The sequence below is a fragment of the Gadus morhua genome, chromosome 23 (assembly GCF_902167405.1).
Source record: "Gadus morhua chromosome 23, gadMor3.0, whole genome shotgun sequence".
NCBI classification, from domain to species: Eukaryota; Metazoa; Chordata; class Actinopteri; order Gadiformes; family Gadidae; genus Gadus; species Gadus morhua.
In genome coordinates this window covers 19,123,897-19,142,071 of record NC_044070.1, presented here as the reverse complement: position 1 = coordinate 19,142,071, position 18,175 = coordinate 19,123,897, and the positions used below count along the sequence as shown (strand labels likewise).

General features: G+C 48.8%; 1 long non-coding RNA gene across 1 annotated transcript; it reads right to left on the bottom strand.

The window, feature by feature from the left end:
• Positions 1-12,092: 12,092 nt before the first annotated feature.
• On the bottom strand, positions 12,093-15,195 carry LOC115537296 (uncharacterized). Its single transcript, XR_003974789.1, has 3 exons — positions 14,332-15,195; positions 13,452-13,544; positions 12,093-13,092 (listed from the first exon to the last, which is right to left on the bottom strand). It is a non-coding gene; the product is annotated as an uncharacterized LOC115537296 (long non-coding RNA).
• Between the last annotated feature and the right edge of the window lie 2,980 nt (positions 15,196-18,175).

Below are 18,175 nucleotides of genomic sequence, written 5' to 3'. Positions count from 1 at the left end.
GACCTTTAGGGTTCAGAGTTCACCTCTAGGGTTCAGAGTTGACCTCTAGGTTCAGAGTTGACCTCTAGGGTTCAGAGTTGACCTCTAAGGTTCAGAGTTGACCTCTAGGGTTTAGAGTTGACCTCTAAGGTTCAGAGTTGACCTCTAGGGTTCAGAGTTGACCTCTAAGGTTCAGAGTTGACCTCTAGGGTTCAGAGTTGACCTCTAGGATACAGAGTTTGACGGGGGCTATAAACGCTACTTACGTGCGGTTCGTGCTTTTGGTGGCGCGTGCGTTTCCTCTGAAGAGACCAGTGAGCTAATTACTGGTCATTAGTGGCTTTAGATGATGAGGTAATGCGTCAGTGATCGGGGTTGATGTTTTGCTTTCCCCTTCGCCGTGCGTTCTGCTGCCAGACTTCTAGGAACAAGCTGTCCTTGGAACATTTTGGAATTACGCAAAAACAATAAGCCTGCAAACATTCCCGCCCCGACACTGACGGGATAATATTTCAGCGACCGGCCGCTTATGTCAGCGAAGCTCCGTCGACACCCCCACCCTCCAGTCTAGTCCTCCACCCAGCAGGACCATGAGCCAATAAGACAACGTGTTCCTGGAACCACCGCCCGCGGACACAAGCGAAGAATCGACACGGAATATACGAGGGTTGTGTTGGGAGCGACAAGAAGGGTCTCTTATCAGAAGTTCTCTGTCCCCCCCCCCCCCCCCCCTCTTCCGATCAGGAATGGAGGAGGGGGGGGGGACCACAGCCCGGAGCGTCGGGAGACATGGACTCACTCCCTGCTGTGGAAAAACGGCCAAGGAGGCTTGTTGACTGCAGCGCATCCACCGCCAAATACCTCCTAAATACCCCTGGCAGCGAGGCAGAGCACAGCCTCCCCAGAATAACAGCGGCCGGGCCGAGGGCGGACCCGGCCTTCTGCCGTGGAAATAGAGCGGGGTTCACCACCCTGATGCCCACGCTGGATTTAAACCAACACCAAGGAGGAGGAAAACCTCCACATCGCGTGTTCCTCGGACACGAAGGTGAATGTTGTGAATGTGGTGAATGCCGGTGTGTTGAAACTGTTGTCTTCCCCGAACCTGGAACATCAGTTCCTATGAAAAAATGATTTTTTATGGGATTTTTATCTGGTGTCTCATGGGAGCCATGAGTGTATCCAGGAGACAGAGAACTTCTGCTTTATGTTTTTCCAAGGCTGTGATTAAGAGCGGTTTCTATATGAGTATGGAGGAAGGGCTTCACCTTTTAAGTCATACGCCGTTTTGATTCACGCTGTTGTCCGAGAACACATGACCTGCAGGCCAACCACAAGTGACCTTCTCCTGGAAGTTTCCCTACTCGCTCCATTCTCCTGGAGTATTGGGGTCTCTAATTCCAGGGCTTAAAGATTCGTCCAGACCCCACCAGGGCAGCATGTTCAGGTGATAACACGCTGTAATTCTGTCCCATTAGCGACAGAAATGAGGGTGTGGGATTATTAGTTTAGCACGGGTGCACGCCTTGCGTTTATTTCCCATATCTTGCATTGCAGGACTTGGTTTGGAAGGGGCACACACACACACACACACACACACACACACACACACACACACACACACACACACACACACACACACACACACATACACACACACACACACACACACACACACTACAACTTGTGTCTCCTTGTTTGTTCGTAGCGCGGGCTGATTAATTATTTAAAGCGCAGAGTTCTTTCCCTGGCATCAGGTGTAACTCACTCGTGTAAAACCCGGCGAGCGGCGCGGTAATTACGGCGCCCTTAACTGCAGACGCGGGCAAGGCGCTGCGACAGGGACGCCTTTGTTGTTGTGTGCTGTGTTGTTGTTTTCCCGCTCCGTGGCTCCGTGTGATGATTTGTCTCTGTGTGTGATCCACACACACACACACACACACACACACACACACACACACAACACTACCCAGAGTGCATTGCAGCGCTGCGTCCCACTGCAGGGAGATGTAACTTCTAATTTGTAGGTTCCTTTTATCTTCAGATGGTGCTTGGCCCGCGGTTTGTCCCGGTAATTAGTGACCTGTTCTGTTCGGGAGATGCTCTCTGTTCACGAGGATGAAGACAGGTACAATTTAAATGCCACGAAGCCCAACAAATGGATAAAGAAACGCTCCGTCGGAGAGAGTAAACGTTCTCTTTGTCATCTATTTTCTCGTTTGATTAAGAAAGAAGGTGTGTTTGGATCCCCTTTCACAGTCCTGCAATCTGTGCAACACCAAAGAAAGTAGGCCACGATGTAAACCTGGAGTACGTTGGATGTCTTTGTTTTATCTCTGGTATAAAGGTATGAAGACCTGAGCAACGAGAACCATACAAGGCACTGCTAGGCATCTCCGCCGGCTCCAAGAAGCCGTGGTGGAGAGGTCTACAGAGGAACCAGAAGCAGCTCCACACTCACACGAACCACCGCAAGGCAACCAACGCAAGTGTTCCCAGATTTGTGTTTTTATACGATAACTGAACTGAGACTGTGATCCAGTTATGGTGTGTGTGTGTGTGTGTGTGTGTGTGTGTGTGTGTGTGTGTGTGTGTGTGTGTGTGTGTGTGTGTGTGTGTGTGTGTGTGTGTGTGTGTGTGTGTGTGTGGACTCCATCACTAATATTTTTCAGAAGACTGCATATTCCGAACCCAAGAGCTCAGTGGGATTGTGTTGTCACTGCCTGGCTCACGGGCCGGGCAGGGATGACATCACACGCTGATGACATCACCAGTGGAACGATGATGTCACAATTCACAGGACCTCCCACAGTGCGATCCTGGCCTGGTCTCCGTCGCCGTGGCGACAGTGGAGTGCGTCGGATGCGAGTGAGGCTGAGAGACAAAGCAGAGACGCGGTTCCGTGCTTGGGCATGACATCAACGGTTACCGTGGTTTCTCCGAGGGAGGACAGGCTTGAGTCAGAGGATGGAGCTCCTCAGAGAGCTCCGCCCCCTCTGATGAGCTCGCTGACCCCGGAGGAGGAGGAAGAGGAGGGGGGGGGATGACGTTGGACACGAGAGAGAGAAGGAATGAAGAGACGGAGAATGAGTGGGCGTGGTTCGGGGTGTGAGGTGAGCAGCATTATGGGATAGTGATGGCAACACAAGGCTGTGTAGTCATGTCTGCCCACTCCTTTCCTGGACAAGATTCAAGATGCAAAGGTTTTTATTTGTCATGTACTCATACAGGATGTGCAGTGGAATGTTTGTACTCTCATGTGCTACTCAGAAGTAAAGAAATAAAGACTGAGCAATGACCAGAAATCCACCTTCTGCAGAGAGAAGGGGCAGAAGAACGATGATCATCAACGATGAAGAAGGAAAAGGACCAGAAGTCGTTGCTCATGTGTGGTCTGGTATCATATAGTATCCTCTCGGTTAAATAATAGGCTCATCCAACATGAACCATGACATTGATCATCCCTGAGGCCGGAACAGAGCAATCGTTTTAGTTCATCAACTCAGAGGACGGAGAGCTCCTTCAGAGTGATTACTTATATCAACGGTCAGAGACCGCATCCACCCTCAGTCCCTTTAATAATTCAGAGTGTTTGGTGAGGTCAACTCTCTCTTAATGGTCCCGTGAACACACGATCAGAGCTCAGCACAGACAATGTCAGCGTTCAGATGTCGTCCATGGACCCGGCGCTGGTGCCACCACCCCGGGTGTAGCAGACCACTCTGATCCTGCACCTCGACGCCGGCGCTCAAAGGGTCAACCTATTCCAACTCTGACCCTCTTGCCACTGACCTCTCAGAGAACGTCCAATCAGATCGCAGCGTCAGTGGCGTGCGGTTTGTTGGGGGGGGGGGGGGGACGTGTTGAGAGAAGAGCTCTGGCTGGTCAGGGGAGGAGGGGAACATGTAGACCGGATCGAACGGTCTCTCCTGGGACCTGGAGGCGCTAGGAGACAAGGAAGGAGGGAGATGGAGAGATCCAGGGACACATAGATGCTTCCTCAGAAGGGTAGGGTTAGACAACAAGCTTTGGTTTAAATCATTCAAAATGGCGTCGAAGATCACTGATTGGTGGAAGACGCAGGGGATGAATGCGCACTCCCGCAGCCAGGGATAACATTTTAATCGGGGGTAACTACATCGGCACGACACCGGCACTTTGGTCACCAGGGAGGATTCCACCAGGAGAAAACCTGTATCCTTAATGGATTTGATACGTGGGTGAGAGCAATGCAGTCACTGCACACACAAAACGCTACCCGGCACAAATCATACTTCACTCCTGTTGGAAGAAGTTCAGAAGAAGGAATGTATGTAAGGAAATACAACTTTGGGAATTACATATGCGTATGAATGTCGGCCTATTATAAACTCTTCAGTGTGTTATTGTGTTAGTGTGCGTAAGATATCAATGATAAAAAAGTAACGAGACAAAGGATTACAAAAAAAACATTGCGAAGGGGGAGTCAATGCATCGGAAGTCCCCTGGCAGTTGTTGTATAGGCCTGGCCTATCTTCGCATCATCATTTCTAAGTCATTAAGGCCCGGTTTTTTTTTTCTTTGGAATGACCAGCAACATCTGACTGCAACACAGCAACAGCTTAGCTACACCAACAAACATATCCTGGCGCCGCCAATGGGCAGGGTGCTTCCTTGTTTGTCCTCCAGGTCCCGGGGGAGTGGAGACAGAGAACAGACCGGACCTGGGAGAAGATCTCCAGATAGAGGATCGGTTTTCGTTGAGCCAGGGGGGAGGGGGCCGTACCTGGGGTCCCCCCCACCCCCCCTGACTTGGAGGGAACCCCCCCACATGACCCACCAGGGAGAGAGGGGTGAGGTTGGGGGGAGAGAGGTGGGGGTGGGAGGTGATAGGTGGGGGTAGATAGGTGCGGGTGAGGGGAGAGAGCGGGGGGGGAGAGAGGAGGGGGTGAGGAGAGGTGGGGCGGGGGGGAGAGAGTTTGGGGGAGGGGGAGAGAGGTGGGGGTGGGGGGAGAGAGGTCTGCGAGAGAGGTGGAGGGAGAGAGTTTGGGGGAGGGGGAGAGAGGTGGGGTTGGGGGGAGAGAGCTCTGCGAAAGAGGTTAGGGGAGAGAGGAGGGATCGAGGGGAGAGAGGTGGGGGAGAGAGGTGGGGATGAGGGGGGGGGGGGAGCTGGGGGAGGCTGAGGTTAGGAGGAGGAGTGTGGACGTAGGAGAGGGAGAGCAGGAGGTGACTCTGTAAGAGGAGTGGACATCAGAGAGCAGCTAGTGGGGGAGGGAACAGGCAGACGGTGAAGGTGATCACTTTACAGATGGGATACTTTCCTCCCTTCCTCCCTCTCTCCCTCTCTCTAGTGCTCTCTCTCTCTCTCTCTCTCTCTAGTGCTCTCTCTCCCGGGACTCTAGTCCATCTGTCAGAAATTCTATTTGGAATTCTAGAGGTGGTTGTGTGCGTGTGTGTGTGTGTGTGTGTGTGTGTGTGTGTGTGTGTGTGTGTGTGTGTGTGTGTGTGTGTGTGTGTGTGTGTGTGTGTGTGTGTGTGTTCTCCATTGATGTGCCGTGTGTGTGTGTGTCTCTCCCTCTCGGAGGATGATCACTTAAAGCCGTGTGTGTGATGATGGCTGATCAAACGTCGCCCTCCCCAACATGGAGTTGAGCTCCCCTCTCGCTCTCCTTCCTGCTCGTCTGCGGGCAGCTCAGGCTCCGTGAGTCACGAGCTCGGTTCTTTTGATCCGCCCGCTCCCGCTCGGCCTCAAGGAGAAGACACAGAAACAACATTTGGGGTTGTCTAAACAATTCCCAGTCCCAGCCGCCATATTACGCTTCCTGCTTGGAGGGGGGAGGAGGGGGGGGGGGGTGCCGGCTCTGATTCCTCCATTAAGAGAGACCGATAGAGACATCGATCTGTGCTGTGAACACACACACATGTGCACGCACAGGCAAACACACACACACACACACACACACACACACACACACACACACACACACACACACACATGTGCACACACACAGGCAAACACACACACATGTGCACACACACAGGCAAAAACACACCCACACACACACATGTGCACACACACAGGCAAACACACACACATGTGCACACACACAGGCAAACACACACACATGTGCACACACAGGCAAAAACACACACACACACACACACACACACACACACACACACGTGCACACACATGTGCACACACAGGCAAACACACACACACACACACACACACACACAAAGATCCAAGCACAGGCAAACACACAAACACATATGCACACACACACACACACACACCCACACACACACACACACACACACACTCACACACGTGCCCTGAAATGTGATCTAGACATGGTCCCATGCATGCCACGCTCAAAATCACACACACCCACCACAACAATATGGTGCAGAAACACAGAGGCATATGCAGGAACAGAAAAGCACAATAACACATATGTACAGACGTACACATACACACACACACACACACACACACAGTCTTAATGTCTGTGTTTATATACACAGACATTGTGCATCTCTGTTGTTAGCGCACAGAGATACAGACTCACACAACGGAATCCCTGCATACACACAAACACACACACACACACACACACACATCTGTGCAAACAAACTCAGGTCAAGCCGTAGCACATGCCTGGTGAGGTCAACTGACTAGTGGACTGAGACCACCCCCCCCCCCCCCCCCCAGCCCACACCTCCACCTCTCACTGCCTACATCTGCTGCCCTGCATCACTTTACACTGCCCACCCATCTGCTGCCCCCCCCCCCACACACACACACTAACACACACCTTCATTCCTCTTCTCAACACAAACAGGGGTCTTAACTCACTTAAGATCCTCATCAGTCTAGGACACCGCCCCCCAGAGCAACAGGACGGGGGCGGGCGTGGTCCAGCCTGCATGACATCATTCAGCTGTTCCCCCCCCCCCCCACCCCCTCCACTGGGACCCGCTCCAACCAGGGGAGGGTCCGCAGCCCAGCGCCAGGAGAACACAGGGAGTGCAGCCTGTATCCCCCCTACCCATCCAACCTCCCCCCCCCCCCCCCCACACACACACACACAACAAAATATCAAATGTTTTTAACCCCCTTTCGCCCAGCACACTCACGTACACACCGTACCTCATGGTGGTAGGGCTCATGGTGGTAGGGATGTACCTCATGGCGGTAGGGCTCATGGTGGTAGGGCTGCTGTACCTCATGGTGGTAGGGCTCATGGTGGTAGGGCTCATGGTGGTAGGGCTGCTGTACCTCATGGTGGTAGGGCTCATGGTGGTAGGGATGTACCTCATGGCGGTAGGGCTCATGGTGGTAGGGCTGCTGTACCTCATGGTGGTAGGGCTCATGGTGGTAGGGCTGCTGTACCTCATGGTGGTAGGGCTCATGGTGGTAGGGCTCATGGTGGTAGGGCTGCTGTACCTCATGGTGGTAGGGCTCATGGCGGTAGGGCTGTACCTCATGGTGGTAGGGCTGCTGTACCTCATGGTTGTAGGGCTCATGGTGTGGTAGGGCTGTACCTCATGGTGGTAGGGCTGCTGTACCTCATGGTTGAAGGGCTCATGGTGGTCGGGCTGCTGTACCTCATGGTGGTAGGGCTCATGGTGGTAGGGCTGCTGTACCTCATGGTGGTAGGGCTCATGGTGGTAGGGCTGCTGTACCTCATGGCGGTAGGGCTCATGGTGGTAGGGTCTGGTTTCCTGTGGTCCCTCCTTTCCGCAGCATCCCAGCGGACCGCCATTAGAGATGATATCAGAGACCCTCAACAGCCGAGCACAGCTGCAGAGAGAGAGAGAGAGAGAGAGAGAGAGAGAGAAAGGGAGGGGGAGAGAGAGAGAGAGAGAGAGAGAGAGAGAGAGAGAGAGAGAGAGAGAGAGAGAGAGAAAGGGAGGGGGAGAGAGAGAGAGAGAGAGAGAGAGAGAGAGAGAGAGAGAGAGAGAGAGAGAGAGAGAGAGAGAGAGAGAGAGAGGGGGAGAGGGAGGGAGAGAGAGAGAAAGGGAGGGGGAGAGGGGGAGAGGGGGAGAGGGGGAGAGGGGGAGAGGGAGAGAGGGAGAGAGAGAGAGAGAGAGAGAGACCAATACAGAGACAGAGAGAAAGGGGGAGAGAGAGAGAGAGACCGATACAGAGACAGAGAGAAAGGGGGAGAGAGACCCAGAGAGAGACTACCCCCCCCCCCCACCAGGTTGTCGGCTCTGCTTCAGGTCTTTGTTCCGGTTCTCCCGGTCTTCCCGCCTGGCTCTGTGTGAGGGTTTGGCCGGGCTGCGTGTTGTTCTGTAGTGAACCGCTGAGGAATGTCAACAGGTGCTCCCGCTCTCTCCCCCCCCCCCCCCTCCGTAACCCCCCCCCCCCTCGCCCCCCCCTCTCCGTCTCCCCCAGATAGGCCCAATAAGGACCAGGAACAACTGGCGCCACACCTGTTCTCCACAGAGCTGGGAAACAGTTCAGGGAACCGGATCCTCGCTCCAAATCCCCCGTGAGAGAAGAGGAAAGGTTGTAGGTTCTCTGTGTTCGGGTCGCAAACCAGCTTTGTTCAGAACCCCCGCTCCCTGGTTTACTGTAAAATGGTATGATCATCAGTACACCGAAACACACGTGATCTATCCCCCGCTGGCCAGTAGGCTGCCTGGCGATGCCAGAGCAGCCGCCATCGCAGGAGAACGAGTCGAGGGCAGAGAGGATGGGAAAAAAAGTGTCATGGGGAAACTGAAAACTTAAAAACCTCTGGTGGTTCTGGTCGTGTTTCGGTGTTAAAACGGTGTGTTGAACGATAAACTCGTTCAACAAATAGTTCTCCGCTTTTAAGATAAACATTGGCGTTACTTAGTCTTGTTATACAGATTGAGACAATATTTGTATCACTGGAGGCAGTATACTGAAAACATGAATCATGGTTTATTTATTTCCCCTCGTCTGATTCAATGACCACGTGTTTTTAAATGAGTGCAGAACTCAAAGCAGACTTCACAGAACAGGTTCTGTTCAATAAGCCCATAACGCTCTGGACGTGGTTTTCATGACGCCTCCCAGAACTGTCAAGTGAGTCCAACATCAAGGCCTAAACTCTTTACAGACAAACAAACCTATGTATGCATGGGGATTTTATGACCAGTTCTTATGAAGCAGTTATAATGGGCCTGTTTAACACCCTATTAATTTATCAAATTCTTAGAGTTACTTATGAGTTCATTTTTTTTTCTTATCAAAAAATATCGGTATAGGTTGAGGTGGGACCATGAGAAGGGCCCTGGCCACCCCCTAGATCCGCCATTGAACACACACACACACACACACACACACACACACACACACACACACACACACACACACACACACACACACACACACACACACACACACACACACACACACACACACACACACACACTTATTAGCAGCGTCTTATTAGAAGTAGATAGGCTACCTTTGATATAGCAGGAGTAGGAGCACTAAGAGTTGGTTCATGAGGAAACAGATTGAGGCAATGGCTGGAAAAAGAAAAACGACCAATGCAATTAAACATTTTACAATTTATTTCAGGTAAGTTGTTATTTTCAAATTAATGTACACAGATGGATCTTGCATGACAAAGCAGACCATGCCAATACTGCGACAATATGGCGAAAAAAGGCGTGCTACCATATTTGTTAAGGTGCTGCCAAATTAATTTTAGAAACACTTCAAGAGTAGTACATTTTCGCCTGCAATTTATTGGTTAAAACAAAAAATCTAAATGGATACATAATCAGTGTTTGGGTAGTTACTCAAAAAAAAGTACTACTAAATTATTACTAGTAACTTCTGTAAATTGTAATGAGATTACTTTACTAGTTACTGCATTTAAAAAGCAACTTCACTACTTATTACTTTACTTTCCCGTTTCTTAATTTATTGTAGATACATGGACAAACATCATAGCCCTGTCATCACTTGGTGTTTATTGTAGAAATCTATACAAAATAGCATATAAAACCATATGAAAGAACGATATCCCTCTCAGCACAAAGAAACGCCTCACTGTTCTCACATGAGAACAAAAATTAAGAGGTCAATGAAAAATATAAAAAGCTCACATATCCCATACAATTAAAACAGAAATGCACTTAAGCGGCGGTGACACACACTGTTACTTTATGTGGTCCAAAGGCTGAATTAACCTGATCTATTTCGCAAGCTAGGACATCGTAAGTGTGTCTTCCTCTCACCCTCTTGCAGGCAAGAGCAGCCTTCTCAAGTAATGCTGTCTATCTGGTAAAGTAGCTCCTAAGTATTTTTTGTTTTGGCGGACCAAATGTCCGCAGTGCTGGACACATGATCCAGGGAGGACTCGAAAATTATTTTGAGCTCCGATTCAATGTCGGTATAATACGGAAGAGGATTGGGGCCACACATGTAAAAAAAAAAAAAATTCTGACTTTATTCTCAGAATTCTGAGAAAAAAGTCAGAATTCTGACTTTAATCTCAGAATTCTGAGAATAAAGTCAGAATTCTGACTTTAATCTCAGAATTCTGAGAATAAAGTAAGAATTCTGACATTAATCTCAGAATTCTGAGATAAAAAGTCAGAATTCTGTTTTTAATCTCAGAATTCTGATTTTTTTCTCAGAATTCTGAGAGATAAAGTCTGAATTTTGACACTAATCTCAGAATTCTGAGAAAAAAGTCAGAATTCTGACTTTAAAGTCAGAACTACGGGTATCTGTAAGGACCAACCTCTGTGGGAGAGACACTTTGCTTTATGCAGTAGGAGGAAACCTATGCAAAGCCAAGAAGGCCACAATCCGGCCCTAGAATGGCGCGGTAAAAGTGCACGTCCCATAGCCAACTCACCAAGCTCACCAAGTCCAGTATTCAGTATTCAAAGCATTTATTCACAAATACGTTCTATTTTTTTGACAAGCGGAGCCGACAGTCCTGTGCAAGTATGCAAATTAGCCATGTGCGCCAAATAGCACTGATTGTTGTGCATTGTTGTGGATATGTAGGCTGGTTAGTTGTGGTTGTTTGTGGTCTTAGTGAAACAGCTTTGCCTTGGAGTTGGAGAAGTTGGAGTGATTGTGTGAATGTGCGAGAGAGAGCGCACCTGCCGTGGTGATGTTGGGCTTGTTGTGGGCTTATATGTGATCAATGATGTATCTGTCTGATCGTATTAGCTGTAGATGGATGGTTAAATAATGTCACAAGATCGGTCATACTGCAGGCTCTCATTTGCAAATGCACTGATTGTGTGCCCGTCTCCAATATGCTATATACCTGGCATTTATTCAGTTAATGTTCTTCTGAGTGCGCAAGAACGGTGCCAATTATTGTCGTGTTTGCATTGTAATGCACAACTTTGCCCCTCCCTGTTATAAAATAACGTGCATCCCAACAACTTAAGCCAATGCAGGCTCCTATTGCTTTACCAGTGTGTTTAACGTGTGTGCGTGTGTGCGTGTGTGTGTGTGTGTGTGTGTGTGTGTGTGTGTGTGTGTGTGTGTGTGTGTGTGTTGTCATGTAGGCTATAGATGTAGATTGATTGTCTTGGCTTGCTTGCATCCATGAAATATTGTAATGTTATGGCCTAGCTGGCTACTGCATATCGAGAACAATTTGGGGATGAGGGCATCCCCGAATATTGACGGGTATTTCGCACACTGCCATCTCAATATGATTAATAGCCGCGGCTATTAGTTCCGTACGGATTCCGTACGGAATTCTTGCACTTTTACCGCGCCATTCTAGGGCCGGATTGTGGCCTTCTTGGCTTTCCATAGGTTTCCTCCTACTGCATAAAGAAAAGTGTCTCTCCCACGGAGGTTGGTCCTTACAGATACCCGTAGTTCTGACTTTAAAGTAAGAATTCTGACTTTTTTCTCAGAATACTGAGATTAAAGTCAGAATTCTGAGATTAATGTCAGAATTCAGACTTTTTTCTCGGAATTCTGAGATTAATGTCAGAATTCTGACTTTAATCTCAGAATTCTGAGAAAAAAGTTAGAATTCTGAGATTAATGTCAGAATATTGACTTTATTCTCAGAATTCTGAGATCAAAGTCAGAATTCTGACTTTTTTCTCAGAATTCTGAGAATAAATTCAGAATTTAATTTTTTTTTACATGTGTGGCCCTAATCCTCTTCCGTAGTATAACACTTGTTCAGGTAATGGGAAAATGTTTTCCTTGTCGGATGTTGGCTTGCGAGTCGCGGGTATTCTATCTACTATTTTTTCTAAATCTGGGCGATTCAATAGTCGACAGGGGGAGCATGTCTTCCACAATGAAGCCTGCAACCAGCCGTTCTTTCTGCGTCACCTGCTTCTGCGCTCCGACACTTGAACACTCCTTCCCACAAGCAGCTACGTCACTCAAATCGATCGCTATGGCAACGTGCCGAGGCAAGCAGGCGCTGCAGACACACAGGCAAGCACGCATGCACGCACCACAACTGATCAGAACTTTACACGCAGTTAAACACGGCTTGGGTAACACAAGAAAGCGCGTTACTATAGCCTAGGAAAGTAGTGTAGTTACCGATATTTTTTATGGAATGCGTTACTTCACTTCGTTACCCAAAAAAGTAATATCGCTACTGTAGCGCGTTACTTTGTACCACTGTACACAATTAAACACCGATATCATTAACGACAGCTTCTACTAGTTTACCTATGTGTACAGCCATAATTCTGAATTTCGGCAAACTGAGCTTTCCTTTCTTATCTTGATGAACTTTCACCAACAAGTGCGGAGTGTGGGTGTTTGACATTGCAGCATCAATGACTAAATTACCGTGTGTATGGCGAATAGGGTCATATTTGGCTGCCCCTCTCAAAAGACCACTGTGATTGCTGTTGTACAACTCATTGTAAAGTTCCCCATCACATCTTTTGTTGCTGTCGAAAACTCCCACTGCATACCAGTTGGAGTAGATTCTGTAGTCAAATGGCACAGAAAACATGACGGCAATTTTCTCACTGCAGCTTGAACCGGTCTTGCATAGGTCGTAAGTGAAGACGCCAACGGCGCCTCTTGCAGAGCCTGGTGTCTTGACAAATAAGGCTTCATATTTTGTCCCTGGTTGTACTTCGAATGGCAATGGTTTGCTGCAGACTCCACTTACCATGTGCGTTCTAATCCAATCAGAAAAAGAATAATTAATTATTCTTTAGCTCAATGATTTGTATTAATCATCATACTGTTTGTAATTGGATGAAGTGAATAAATGTTAACAGTGTAAAACAGCGAATCTGAATGACCATCGTTTTTTGTAAATTCTCTCTCTCTCTCTCTCTCTCTCTCTCTCTCTCTCTCTCTCTCTCTCTCTCTCTCTCTCTCTCTCTCTCTCTCTCTCTCTCTCTCTCTCTCTCTCTCTCTCTCTCTCTCTCTCTCTCTCTCTCTCGTCATGATATCACTTCATAAAAAAACAAAAAAGCATCACCAAGCATCGACATTGTTCAGTTGTTCCTGTGTCAAAGAGAATGACGTGTACCTTGGTCCAGCAAGGTGGTAGGACTTGGTAGCATTTTCAATCTCAACGGTGCACTGGCGAGGGCCCGACATCTGGAAAACCAAATGTGATGCCCTGCAACAGAGACAAACAGAATCGGTTAATTGTAGACATGTTTTATGGTCAGAATGTGAGATTGAAACAGTGGGTAAATATTGTGTGTTTGATCCATTTATTTAACTGCCCCTAAAATCAAAGTCCTCACGCACAAGCTTCAAAGTACAACGCACTATTTATCTAAAGAACTAAGGGCAACACACCCTTCACACTTAGGTCGGAATATGGTTGGAATGAAGCGGCCACCGATTCTTGACAGGCTGGGTACTTTATTCCAAGGGCTTAAGTTTGGTCTCAGCTTTGGCAGGGACACTTCACAGACGTGACCAAAAAATCACTACGTAGACTGCATCATGCTGAACAATAAATACTTTATTAAAATAAAATCTAGATTTACATGTGCACTTATTCACTGTAACCTGCTGCAACTTCTGAAGCGAATAACTTGGGGGCAGGTCAGAAGTGCGCGTGTGCTCCAGAAGTTCACTTGAACATTTAATCGGTGCTCGTGCCCATCGCGCGAGGTATACGAACCGAGACACGCCGCCACCCCTCGCTCGTCCACTCACTCGCTGACGTGTCACACACACACACACACACACACACACACACACACACACACACACACACACACACACACACACACACACACACACACACACACACACACACACACACACACTTTCTCGTGCCCACCAGATACTTTCTCGTGCACACCAGATACTTTCTCGTGCCCACCAGTTACTTTCTCGTGCTCAAAAGAAACGTTTTTGGTTGAAATGATAAAAAAAAAAGTCATACTCACATTTCCTCTCTTCTATCGACGTGTTAGTCTTCTGTCAAAATCAGAAAGATTCCTGCATTCATGACAAATGCTGTCTTATAGGCTACTAGCCTTGAGAACGTGACCTCACGTTCTGATTCGCTCAAGCCCCACCCACATCGATATCGAAAGCACCACTGCTGTGATCAATTTGGTCCGAATTTTCATATGTCGTTAGAGCGAAGAAAAAATGCTCCCGGGCAGATGCAGTTATTTCATGCGCGCAGATATTAACTGCCCCTTCGCACGACAACACGATAGTCATCTCTATAGGTGTTTTGTAATCAATGTTAGCAGAAACTTCTCCCGATACTGCGGAGCCTCATCAATTCTCGGGTGGGGGCCGGGGTCACTGCTCAGTCACTGCTCTCATCGTTTTGAAATGCAGGCAGATCGATGATAAAGAAACACTCGAGGATGGGGGTCAAGAGAGGAGCGCCTGTTGCTGCAGGGAAATGATAGGAGAAAAACAGCAACACAACAGCAATCCGCTGTATAACGGGCATAGTTTATACACACTTACACACGATGTAGTCAAAGGTAGGGACTCTGGTCGTTTCCCTAGAGTCTTTCAATTCTAGATTTACATTCATGCATGTGAAATATATAAAACCGGCCTCACACGTGAGCCAACAGATCAGTGAACTGAAAACTGCAGCAGGGTGGAGTGACTCGAAAAGATGAATTCATCAGAGAAACACGTCGTCCAGATCACCTGAGGAGCTCAGGGAACGAGTCCTCAGAGGGCTGTACTGGAGACAGCTGTTTCAACTCAACACACACACACGGCCCCCCACTGACACACACACCTGTGTGCACTTGGACACCACACACACACACACATGCATTTGGACCACACACACACACACACACACACACACACACACACACACACACACACACACACACACACACACACACACACACACACACACACACACACACACACACACACACACACACACACACACACACGGCCTCTCTCTCTCTCTCTCTCTCTCTCTCTCTCTCTAAGCCGTGCGGCTGGCGGGGGCCCAAAGCCCTAGGTAGGTCGTGCCATCGGAGCATATGGCGGTTCTGGGTCACCACCTCCACGGGACCGCTGAGCTAACACCGCATCGCGCACACATCTGACGGGGTTTAACCAGACCGCGTCCTGCCCTTTCACTCACATTATGTCGGCTTATTTTTCACATCATGTCTCGTTCTCCCCGCGCGTTCCTCCCTCCGTGCTGTGGCGGAAACGTCACTGAAAGCGGATCTATTCTGCGGTCTGGTCGCAGATCTGTACCTAGCGCGTTTGGCACTGAGCGCCTCTGACGCGTCGTCGATCTGACACGTCATCACTCCGCCTTTCTAGAGAGCAACAAACTAGCGGCTCTTCTGGTGCGCCTGTCAGAACATCCTCTAAATCCAGACACGCCCTCTTCATCTGGAGTCGCTGATATTCTGCTCAAAAGACGAAGGAGAACTGTCAACAAGTAAGGTTGAATAAAAACCAGTACCCTTAAACTGGGTATTTGTGATGCCGTTAAATGGGATGTTTGAAGCTCTTAACTTTTGGAGTTTCCTTAAACTGGGTGTTTGTGCTTCCCTCAAACAAAGTGTTTGTGCCTCCCTTAAACTTAGTGTTTGTGAGGTCCTGAGCCGGCCCGGTCCGACCCACCGGTCGCCATGACGCCCCAGGATGGTTCCAAACTTCCTTTTCGCTTCTTCTTAGCTTGCCATTGTCTTTGAAGTGCACAAAGCGAGGAGCATCCTCCATAATTCATGAGCCTGTACCTGTTAGCCACTCCGCCCTGGCGGCTCAGTCTCCCCGCCCAGGGTGGAGTATCCTCCTAGGAACACTTCAATGCTTCCCTCTCTTCCCTATTCTCTTTTCTCGGCGTTGCCGCGGGGATCACAGCGGGGGGTCCGCAGAAGAGTACTTTTACTCATGTGCCGTGTTTCAATGGCGTACATTTGGTGTATTTGTACTGTGCCTGATTATAATTCCAGGGAACCACGACAGATACTGTGTTTCAAAGCAAATTGGTTTGTTTTTTAACAGCGTGTTTTACCACGATAAGTAATGTTAACGTTTATTAAAGTGGTAACCAAAGACAGAATACAACTAGTTACAGAAATACTACAAAACGCTTTAATCCGGTCTTTGCCCGTGCGCCTTCAGGACATCGTGAAATTAAAATGAGTTAGTCACCCAAACTGCTGTTTCCCACTTATATTATCCACCTAATAGAGATGCAGTTTGTTAGTCACTTTCCTCCCTATCTAATCGCCATGGCTCCCCTTAAAGGGATCCAGGTTTGCGGACGCTGAGTTGTGCCGACAGCTTCACAGATCAATGATGAGGTCACTAGAACTTCAGGATTACTACTGTCACCTGACTACAGTTCTGTGATTATTATACTTTATCCTACTTTTAAACTGTGTGTGTGTGTTCGTGCGCGCGCGCGTGTGCCTGCGTGGCTGCGTGCGTGCGTGCGTGCGTGCGTGGCTGCGTGGCTGCGTGCGTGCGCTGAATAATCAGAACCAGGAGGTGCAGGAGGCGTGCATTCAAAATGCTCCATTCTCCGGACATAAATCACTGAGGTTGGGCGACGCGCAGCTCTCCTGCGTGTACGAGCACACACATCTGTATGTAGGTGATTGCGTTGCATGGTTTGCCAGTACACCTCTGTTACAGGCCCCTTCCAACAACCAATAGGATCGTCTGTAGTTCCCTCCGCGAGATCAGGACTCATTTACCTGCGACTCTGAGCTCATCTTTCATCCTGGACTCAGAGCTCTCCTGGGACTCCTGCTGACCATTAAGAGAGAGATCAGCTGTGGAAGAACAAAGAACAGCTAATGAATTGTCTTTGCTGCTCTTCAAACGTGTATTTGGAGCCGACACTTTAATATGATGCTTTGTGCTAAGTAACCTCCGTCTAGGAAGTCCCTTTGGACCCCCTGTGGTGGACAGAGAGACGTCTACTGAACCTCTGAGGAATGGCTTTATTACATCACATCTACAACGAAACGTATCTCGTCACACTCCAAGATATAACGCATTTATACTATTATGTGCACACACGCCTTCCCTTCAAGGACTTTTTTTTCCAACCACACACAACGATTGATAAATCATAATACAGCCAGACTCTCTGGAAGCAAAACACACACACACACACACACACACACACACACACACACACACACACACACACACACACACACACACACACACACACACACACACACACACACACACACACACACAACACACACAATGTAGTAGGTACAGGGGAAGTGAGATTAGCTTGGTGCCGTAATTCAGTTAGCCTGCAGCTAGCTAGCCAGCAGACAGACAGGGAGGGACAGGGTTCTGCTGTGTCAGTTATTTACCTTGTTGTTGCTGCTTTGCTCATCCCTTTCCCTCCCTCACACACACACACACACACACACACACACACACACACCTTTTATCCTCCTGTGTCGGCTCTCTTGCTTGCTCGCACAGACAACTCTTGCTCGTCTGTCTGGAGGATTGGCACCACAGCCTGCAGTGTAGAGAGATACAAGACTATGTCTTCTTTTAACGGTACACACACACACACGCGCAACGAAGTGTCACCCAGCCTCCCACTGGTCTGTGCCCACTGGTTATCCCACTCCTCCCAGTTCAGCGTGACTTCCTTTGGAGAATGCGAGCGGGAAAAGCAGCCAATAAAGCGAGTGATTGATTTGACAAGTGGAATGATGTTTGATGTTAATTTAGGTCGCACGCGAGAACGTGGAGCGCCTGAGGAATTCTTCTCATGTCGCTCCTCATTACGGCTCCGTG